Source organism: Triticum urartu, chromosome 2, assembly GCF_003073215.2.
Source record: "Triticum urartu cultivar G1812 chromosome 2, Tu2.1, whole genome shotgun sequence".
In the NCBI taxonomy this organism is placed as follows: domain Eukaryota; kingdom Viridiplantae; phylum Streptophyta; class Magnoliopsida; order Poales; family Poaceae; genus Triticum; species Triticum urartu.
This window is the reverse complement of record NC_053023.1, coordinates 28,472,930-28,483,273: the sequence shown is the minus strand read 5'-3', so window position 1 is coordinate 28,483,273 and position 10,344 is coordinate 28,472,930. Positions and strand designations below refer to the sequence as shown.

Below are 10,344 nucleotides of genomic sequence, written 5' to 3'. Positions count from 1 at the left end.
TCTTTTCTGTGGTATTATGCAGGATGAAGATGTATGAAATGAGAAAAGGTGGACGCTATGGCATTGGGTTCATTGACCCAAACACCGTTAATGAATACACATGGAAAATAAACAAGCATCAAGAAAAAGAGGTAGAGGACAGCATGCTAGAGTTCTTGAAGCGCCTCAAATACAATGAAGATATACTACTTCCTTACAACTTCCAGTGAGTCACACTTTCTTGTACTACAAATTCTCTGTTTTTGCCTACTAGCTAGCTAGCTACATGTTTTTGCTTACATATGCCCGCTTAATTAAGACATGCAAACGTGTGTGCATGCAGATTTCACTGGATCTTGTGTATCATTAAAGTTGACGCCGGAACAGTTGAAATACTGGACTCGCTACTTAAAAAACAAAGTGACTATAACATCTTGTTTGGGATAGTCAACAGGTAATTTCAATCATTATTAACTATATATCTCGGCCTATTTAGTAATTCGTCATTTCATGATATGAACTATTTAATAACCCCTTTATTCATTTTCTTTATGGTTTCGATCCAAGGTAAGTAATTAAGTAGTACTAGCTAGCTAGCTAACTAGCTGCCATCTCTTTAATTATCATGCTTGATTAATTATTATCTGATCAAATTAAATTCCATTCTCGTAATAAAGGCCCTGAAGCAGGCGCAGGAGACTGATCTGTGTGCATTCTGCGTTTGCGAGAACATTCGCATGATGGCGTCCGAAAGGAGCAGATCTCAAAGACAGGAATGGGTACGCTTGTCAGAACACTATTCACAATTTTTACACCATTATCGATATCTAGTCACACAACTAATACACATGCATATTGATCTCCTTCTTAACAGTTCAAAGAGGTGCGGGACAAGCTCCTAGAAACGGAGCGCGTAGAAGCACTTCAAGAGGAAATAGCGGGATTTTTGCTCGACCAGGTCATAAATCCGAAGGGAGAATACTATTACCCGCTACCGCCCCCATGAACCACTTCCAATTGTCATCGTGCTCCGAAGGCACCAATTAGGCTAATGTCACTGGCTCCGAAGGCAACATGCATATGTAGGAGAAATTGTATATAGCTATACATGTGTGTATGTGTGAATTAATATGGTTTGTGAGACATTGATGATATATATATGATTGGTTCTACTAGAAATTCTATTTATATATATATATGCATAACGTGTACAATGTGTAGTACGTAAAATACAAGCAAACGAAAAAGAATTAAAATGGAAAACACAAAATTAAATGAAAAAGAAATCATAAAACCAAAAATCCCCAAACATTTTAGTACCGGTTGGTGTTACCAACCGGTACTAAAGGGCTCCCGGCCCCCGGAGCTGACTCGTGCCACGTGGTTGCCCTTTAGCACCGGTTCGTGCTGAACCGGTACTAAAGGGGGGGGGGGGCTTTAGTGCCGAAACGTTAGTGCCGGTTAACCGGCACTAAAGGGCCTTACGAACCGGTGCTATTGCCCGGTTCTGCACTAGTGGTATAAGGAGTTTTCTACATATTTAACACACATGTAGGTATTTATGCTATGACTATGGCCTATTGAAAATACAAGTTGCATATTTCCTCACTCTTAACAACTGTAAAACACACTGATAATAGAACTGATATAATTCGTTGTGCATGAGCAACTTACCATGAACTAAATTGCTAAAGTACTGGAATGTGCAGTATAGGCCACACTCACTCTATTAAGGTGGATATTTTTGTAAGATATCTTTCGTACTTATAAATGTTTGAGTTGATAATGAGTTCACATACCAAATAAACAAAATGTACTTCTACCTACATGTGGGACTAGCAGCCTTTTAAGAGACATAAATAAACAAATATAATTTTACTCGTCTCTCATATCTAACCCAAATAAACAAATACACACTACCCTAATTGAGAGAATAACACTCCTGTAAAAAACACAAGTACAAAATTCAAGTGTGTGACTCTTAACTGTAAATCATAATCATGATTTTAGTTTCTCTTTCCATCCAGTTCTTGCAGTTCCACATCTGATCCCGTCCTTGTTGGCTTTAGAACGCTAGCTCGATTCACCCAGATGCAGCACATATACATGCAAAGCTAGCTTGATTGATTTCGTGCCTAGCCACAGTACGTGCGTGTCTTGCCGTATGTATACTTGAACTAGAGGCTAGCTTCAACTTGGCAGAACGTCCCGTGGCGACTCGCATAACTTGCGATCGGAAAAAACAGATCGGAGATTTTTGGTTAGCTTCAAATGTGTATACTTGAACTAGATATTGGTAGTTTAGCTGCTATTTATACCTATGTAATCCCACATTGTAAACTAGATCATCGAAGCAATGAAGAAAAAGCGAGGAGATTTTTGGTTAGCTGCAAATGTGTATAATGAGAAGAGAGAAAAGTATGACTGCCATGCATGGGTATCTGTCTCACAAACATATTCGCCAATAGAGCTCTTGAGGAAACTATTTAAGGAACTTCATCGTGATGGGGAAACTGCTCCCACCGAGATCACTACAATGGACTTGATCAATATAAAAGGTAAACTCAGCAAGTTTCTAGAGCAAAAGAGATACCTGATTGTTAGGAGAACTTGCCCAAATACTTGCCCCAAATACTAAAGGAAGCAGAATAGTCATTACGACGCGCAATGACGATATAGCTCGGCTGGCGTCCAAAGGACGTGCACTAAAAAGTGAATGCTTGCCAGATGACAAGGCATGGTTACTCTTCCGTAGGAAAGCTTTTCGGAGGGAGGAAGATTATGAATGCCCTACGGAGCTGAAGGGCCACTCAGAGCAGATAGTGGCCAAGTGTGTAAAGGCTTGCCTCTTGCTATTGTGTCAGTTGGAAGTCTCTTGTTTGTGCGCGAGAAGAATCCAAGAGAATGGAAACGAATCCATGACCAGCTAGGTTGGGAGCTGGCGCATAACCCGGGGCTTGATGATGTGAGGAATACTTTGTATTTGAGCTTCATATACCTTCCTACATACCTGAAGAGTTGTTTTCTGTACTGTTCCTTGTTTCCGGAGGACTACATTCTTCACAGGAAGTTACTCATCAGACTATGGATTGCAGAGGGGTTCATTGAGGAAAGGGGTCATAGTAGTACATTGGAAGAAGTGGCAGAAGGCTATTTGAACGAGCTTGTCCACAGAAATATGCTGCAGCCTGCGGAATGCAACTCATTTGGCAGAATAAGATCCTGCAAAATGCATGACATTGTTCGTGAGTTGGCAATTGATTTATCCCAGAAAGAAAGTTTTGGTCTTGCATATGAGTATGGGAATCATGGTATTCTGGACACAAACACTCGTCGCTTGGTTGTATCTAAATGCAGCAATGATATTTTGCCACATTTACAGCTACCTCGTCTTAGATCTTGCATCATATTTCATAAGGCCATGCCATCATCCAGAATACTTGATTCTGTAGCAGTTAACTCTAAGTACATCGTAGTCCTAGAACTATGTGGCTTGACCATCGAGGAAGTGCCAAGTGCTGTTGGAGATCTTTTTAATCTGCGCGATTCAAAGGTGAAGATCCTCCCGAAGTCTATTGAGAAGCTCTCCAACTTGTTGACATTGGATATTTTCAACAGTGTGATACAAGAATTGCCTCATGGGATTGTCAAGCTGAAGAACTTGAGGCACTTACTTGTTGAGAGAATTGTAGATCGGTCACATCAATCTTTTATATGTCGCCATGGTATGCGCATCCAGAAGGGTCTATCAAAATTGACAAGTTTGCAGACGCTGAATACAATTGAAGCACGAGAAGATTCTATTAAAGAGCTGGGGGAGCTAAAGCAACTAAGGAGCTTGAGGATAAGTAACCAGAAGGAAACCCACTGTGCGCTTTTTTGCAGGTCCATCTTGAAGATGCAACTCTTGAATCAATTACATATTACCATGAGTGACAAGGATCAAATTCTTCAGTTGAATGAGCTGAAAACCCCACCCCTCAACCTTCAGAAACTCATTCTGAGAGGGAGATTGGCAGAAGTGACATTTCAGTCTCCTCTTTTCCAGAAAGGAGGGAAGAAGCTATGTGGACTATATCTTGTTTGGTCGTGTCTGCCAGAAGATCCCCTCCCATCCATCTCGGGATTGGATAACCTGACAGAGCTGCATCTTACAGAAGCATTCGTCGGGAAAATATTAACATTCAACAAGGGATGGTTCCCCAATTTGAAGTCTCTGAAACTGAGTGACTTGCCTTCTCTAAGTAAGCTAAAGATAAAGAAAGGTGCCATGGAAAGCCTCCATATTTTGCAGCTAGTGAACCTGAGAAAATTGAAGGGTGTTCCAGCTGGCCTTGAGTTTCTTACATCCCTCCAAAGTCTTAAGTTTTCTCCATATCATTGAAGAGTTCCTTGTGTTGCTTAATGAATATTCTGGGATTAAGGAGATCCCGGTGTGGGATTCTATAGAAGATCAGCCTGTGACAAGGAAATGTAAGTCACTCACCAACTAGTTAGTATCTACAGTTTTTTACAGCACATTTTGTTATAACAGCAAATCTTGTACTGTCTCTGTAACAAAATGTAAGATGTTTTTTAGTCTCGATCTAAACCAAAAAAACGTCTTGCATTTTTAAACAGAGGGAGTAATAAATAAATCAAGTAGCTTAGGATCTAAGGTAGAGAATATCCACACAAAAAATTGCTTCCTTCAGGGTAACGGAAATACCGCCAAACATCATTAATTGAAACTTCACTAGAACCTTTGCTCAGTATGTCCATGGTTCCCGTTCAATAGAAAAAATTTAGCGATACTGAAACTTCTCTGCAACAGATGTGTGATAAACTTAAGAGAAATTTTCCAATGTACTTCCTCTGTACCAAAATAAGTGCCGTTGATTTAGTACAACTTTGTACTGAATCAGCGACACTTATTTTGGGACGGAGGGAGTATATGTAAATCCTTCCCATGGAATATGCAGAGAAAAATTTCGATGGTCCTACATTTATTTTTATGATTAGTCAATATGAAAGTATTAACAAATTCTTCTTCTCAGGATTAACCTGGTCTTCTCAAGCAGAACACCATTATTGCGTAAGTCTGGGCTGCAGCATCCTGCATACGGCCACTTGTCAACTGCCTCGATGATCCTTTCCAATATTGGTGCATGAACAATATGAAATAATTGCGGGGTTCCTATTATCTTAAGTTCTTGGTGTATTTTGCGTGCAGAATAAAAAAAAATCATGTTTTGGTTTGAATTAAATTAATACTTTGGTGGGTATGGCACCCCATTGGCATATACTGTTCCCCTGAATGTTGAATCATTCATGGAGCGAATTGCCCTTCAATGTTACAGCCAAGTATTGTATCATTCAGTGAACAAGGTGTACTGAATGTTTTATTACTGCTTGTGTGTGTTTTCATCTTGATGAAAAGATTAGAAATTCAGGCCTGTCGGCCTGCACTTGTTGTGGGAGTACTTTGCAATATATTTCAGTGATATTTGATTGTACGGACATGAATATTTGATGTAATACTATGAGAGCTAAAACTTAAAATACATATAATTTATAGTGTTTGATTATTTTATAGTTTTGAAATATTTATTAAACATAAATAGCATGTAGAGGGGAAATTCTCGTGCATGTTTGCATGTTGAAGCAGGTTTACTTTTTATTCCCTTCTTTTGCAAAGTTTCTTCAAATTCATGAACATTTTTCTCAAATTCATCAATACTTTTAATTTTGTGATATATTTTTCAAATTCATGATTTTCTTTTCAAATCCATATTTTTTCAATCCACGAACATTTTTTAAGTATGATTTTTTTAATCCATAAAAACAGAGGTGTTAGTTTCCCCCCTAAACAAGTAGCTAGCAGGCGAGTGAACGACTGGTCGAGGGTGCTAATGGGCGGCCTAACCGAGCATGCGCATGAGCACTGATCCACCAATTTGCGCCTTAAGCGATGTAGAGGCAATCCCCAAGCCTAGTCGCCTCACTGTAACTTTGAAAACTTTGATTTTTTAAATCCTAATGTGGATCATATTTAAAAAATAAAACTTTGAGCAATTCAATATAGGTCCTTCTGAGTATTCTGGGAACTATCGGATAATGCTTCCCAACCATTGGAAAGTTTCGATAGTTTTGGAAAACTTTCCCTAAAACATTACACCCAGAACACAAATGAAAAGAATCAACAACTTAGGAATAACAACAGCCAAGCACTTAGGCACGCTGGAAATAAGTGTTGGACATCAGGGTCTGGCATCCCTCTTCATCACGCATCCCGGGGAAGGATCAGTCCACGCGGTCCTCAACAGCTCTCCACACCGGTGGTTCAGCAGAGCCAGGCATTTTAGGAGGAACACTGATTGAGCATTGTCACAAAGCACCTTCCATGGAATTTATAGGCAATAATCCTTCTCCAATCTTTACTAGAACCTTCGAAGTATCTTTTACCCAAGAAGCACGCTTTGGATGAAAATATTTGAAACAACCAAAAATAAATAGCGAGTTGTTGGGCTCGGTTTGAGTTAAGCCCAAAAAGTGGCTCAACTCATTCGAGCCACTCCCATAATCAACGAGACAATAGGACGTCTCGCTGAAGGCACCGCCTGATTGCGCCGCCCAGCGCGAAATGACCTTTAGTGCTTTCTTTTTCCTTCCGTTTATATTCACATTTTTGCATTCTTTTTTGTTTCATTTTTTAACATTTGCTTGTATTTCAAAATATTCAGAATATATATATATATAATAAAATTCACTTTATTATATACAAAAGTTGAAAAATGTTAATCATGCATTTATAAAATATATAATATGTACCATGTGTCTAGAAATGAGTAGACATCAAAGATATGTTCCTAAAAAATTTAATCATGTATTTGGACACTAATAAACATGTATATTAAATATGTTCTGGATATATACAAAAAATGTAGAATGTGTATGTAAAAAATAGACATGAAAAAATGTGTTTTAGAAAATGTTAGTCGTGTTTAAAAAAAATGTTAAACATGTATATAAAAAGTGTCCGTGGTGAATACAAAAATTCATAGTGTATAAAGAAACATACATAAAAAATAAAAGCTGTAAAAAATGTTAATAAAGAATATAGAAAATGTTAAGCATGTATATTATAAATAATCCTAGTGTATACGAAATATGTAAAAATATATATGGACAAAGTATAGATCAAAAGGATATGTTCGAAAAAATGTTAACCATGTATTTAAAAATAGTTTGTGCTCTTTAAAAATATATTTATTACAATAAAAAATTTCAGTGGGTATTCAAGAAATGTAGAACGTGTATATTTTAAAGTTGTTCAAAACATTTTTTGTAATAAAAATGTACATCATGTATTTGAGAAATGTAGAATGTGTATAAAGAAAATGTTTCATGTGTACATAAAACATGTACATGGTGCACTTGAAAAACTTAGATATGTGTTTGAAAACAAAATAAAAAATGTGGAAAGCAACTAAGAAACATAAATAAAGGAAAGAAAACTAGAAAAAAAGAGGAAAACAAAGTTAATGAAGAAAACAACAAATACTGAGGAAAGTAACAAAAGAAAACCAAAGAAAAAAAGAAAACAAAAAACCAAAGAAAAATGAGTGTAGAAAATAAAAAGAAAAGAAAACAAAGAAAACTAAAGAACAACGAGTAAAAAAACCTGAAGAAAAAAAGAAGAAGAAACAAAGAAAATAGTAGAAAAACAAAGAAAAGGAAAAACCCCAGTGAAAACCAATAGACAAATTAAGAAAACTGGTGATAAACAATAAAACTAAGAAATACAAAAAGCCGGAAGAAAACATGAAAAAAATAGAAAAAATATAAAGAAAAAAAACTAAAAACAAAGTGTACTAGTGAACCAAATGCATCAAACATAGTGAGCGCACTGTGCGAGCGAGTGAATGGGCCGGCTCATTACTGTAGCATGTAGAAAATAGCTTCCGCATGACGACAGATACCGCTCGCTATAAGCGAGATATAGTTCTCGCATAATCATTGACATGTGGATACCGTCCATCATATTTCGTTTATAGATTAATTCATATTGTACTTGTCTATGAGTTTTTTTTTACAATATTCAGCCACTATTTGTTACTCCCTCCGTCCCATAATATAAGAACGTTTTTGGCACTATAATAGTGTCAAAAACGTTCTTATATTATGGGATAGAGGGAGTAGAAGATACTTTATACATGTGGTTACCTGTTGTAAGAGACATGCATTTTAATTAAAAAAACAGCCATGGGTTTTGTCGTCTTGTGATTTCTAACCTCTGAAAAATAAAGGTCATCTCCCGGTTTCATTTCAAAAAAAGTTCACAACTGCATGTACAAACTACAAAGGATTGTTTTAGCCTAGCCACAATAAATTTGCAAGTGTGTCGGTGCACTTAGAGCATCTATATCCGGTCTTCCAAAACTCCTGGTATATGCCTGGGTGAACAGTCCGATCACTAACCGGTTACAAAATTCTGACTCGGACAGGCTCTTCATATCACCCCATATGCTCAGGCTAACCGGCACCCATATCCATCCCAAATGTTGGGTGAATATGGGGCCCATGTGCGTCTATCACGTCGGATCCGGACGCGCTGCCCCATCCTGACCCCACATATATTCATGTACATCCAGATCCCAGACCAAAGCCTAGCCACTCCACTCCGCCCCTAAGCTCCCTTCCAGCGATTTCCGGCCTTCTCCGGCACGACGGACAGCGGATTCGACTCCGACGACCACTCCCGTTTCGTTGACCGGGGCATCGTGCCACGCCGGAAGGAGGAGGCTATGGCCGTCTGCATGGCTCTCCGCCGCTCCTGAGAGGAGTGCGTTCGACCGGGGTCACCCTCGATCCGACGAGAATCTTTTGCGTTGATAAAGTGGTGCTCGGTCACCAAATCTAGAGGCTCAACTTCCATCTATAGCCCGATCTCCTGTGCAGAGTCGTATGAGTGTTAAGGGACCTATGCGCCCGCCGTGCAAAGCAGGGGGGCGTAGGAGGCCGAAGCCCTCCACACTACCGACATGGCTAAGGTGGATGCGGCGAATGCGGCGTTGCGCAATGCCTTGGACGAGAGGAAACCGTATGTGGCCACATCCTCCAGAAGCGGCTAAGGAGGAACACGTGAGCCCTCAGCCGAGAGCAAAATTGGGTGATCCGTGCCATGGCCGGACTACACCCCAAAGAGGAGAAGGAGGACCGTGACGGGTCGGACAACTCCGAAGATGAGCATATCCGACTTGATCCATTTTGCGTCTTCGAGTTCCATTTCCATGACAAAGACGCCAAGGACGTGGGCAAGGGCAAGGGCAGCCGTCGATGATTTTTATCCATAGCTTACTATGTATGTACAAATGCCAATTGTTGGTAGTCCAATGGCATGTATTGATTTAGTTGCCGGACGGTCTGTATGGAATCGTAGAGATGGTTTACTATGCATGTGGTCGTATGGATTTGCAGTTTGATAAATGAGGTACAACTTTGAGGTGTGAGCGATCACTGCCCGCGGACATGAGAGGGAGGATTAGCTATATGCGGCTAACAGATGCTCTTATCCGAGTTAAATTCGGCCCTTGGCCGCCGGCCATATTTTTAGCATCGATGGGTAACTCCAAACACATGGATCGGACGGCCTTCCGGGCGAGCCAGGCGAGGAATCATTCGCATTTTCTGACTCGTTTCATGTAGTAACAAACATCACAGCACAGCTTAGATGTCATCATGAAAAAAACATCGCAGTATATAATAGCCTGATCGATGGCTGGATCCCTGCAACTTTACTAGCGAGAAACACTCTTAGTGAACAATTAGCTAGCTACGATGGAGGTGGAGGCAGCGAGTGGCAGTGCCGGCGAGATCCGGTGGTCGAAGCTGGGAACGTCGCTTCCCGTCGCGAACGTCCAGGCTCTGGTGGCGTCCGCCGGCGAGCTGACGGCCGACCAGATCGAACGGTATGTCCAGCCGGACATCAACGCGCACGCCGTTCTCCCCGAGCACTCCGGCGAGGTTCCGGTGATCGATCTCAGCAACCTCTTGAGCCCCGAGTCCGTCGAGGCAGAGGTCGCGAAGCTCAGGTTTGCCTGCGCCGAGTGGGGCTTCTTTCAGGTTTGTCACTACTGTAAATTGCTTATCATTTCCATGCAAAAAAACCGGCACGTATGCAACTTTAGGCCATATTGGCCAACCAGTTCTTTATGTCTTCACTTTCTAGGCAAAAATATCGTCTAATTGCATGTTAAACATGTTGTTGTTGAAGCACCAACACAAGCACAACAAATACTACAAAAGACTTTTGTTCCGGAAGACTCGTACATTTCTTTCGGATCAAATTGCCCAAAAGATGGGCATGGTTAGAGAGGCCATTGC

At 40.1% G+C, this 10,344-nt stretch overlaps 1 pseudogene; it reads left to right on the top strand.

The window, feature by feature from the left end:
• The first annotated feature begins 2,335 nt into the window (after positions 1-2,335).
• LOC125534851 lies at positions 2,336-4,472 on the top strand (annotated as a pseudogene).
• The last annotated feature ends 5,872 nt before the right edge of the window (positions 4,473-10,344 follow it).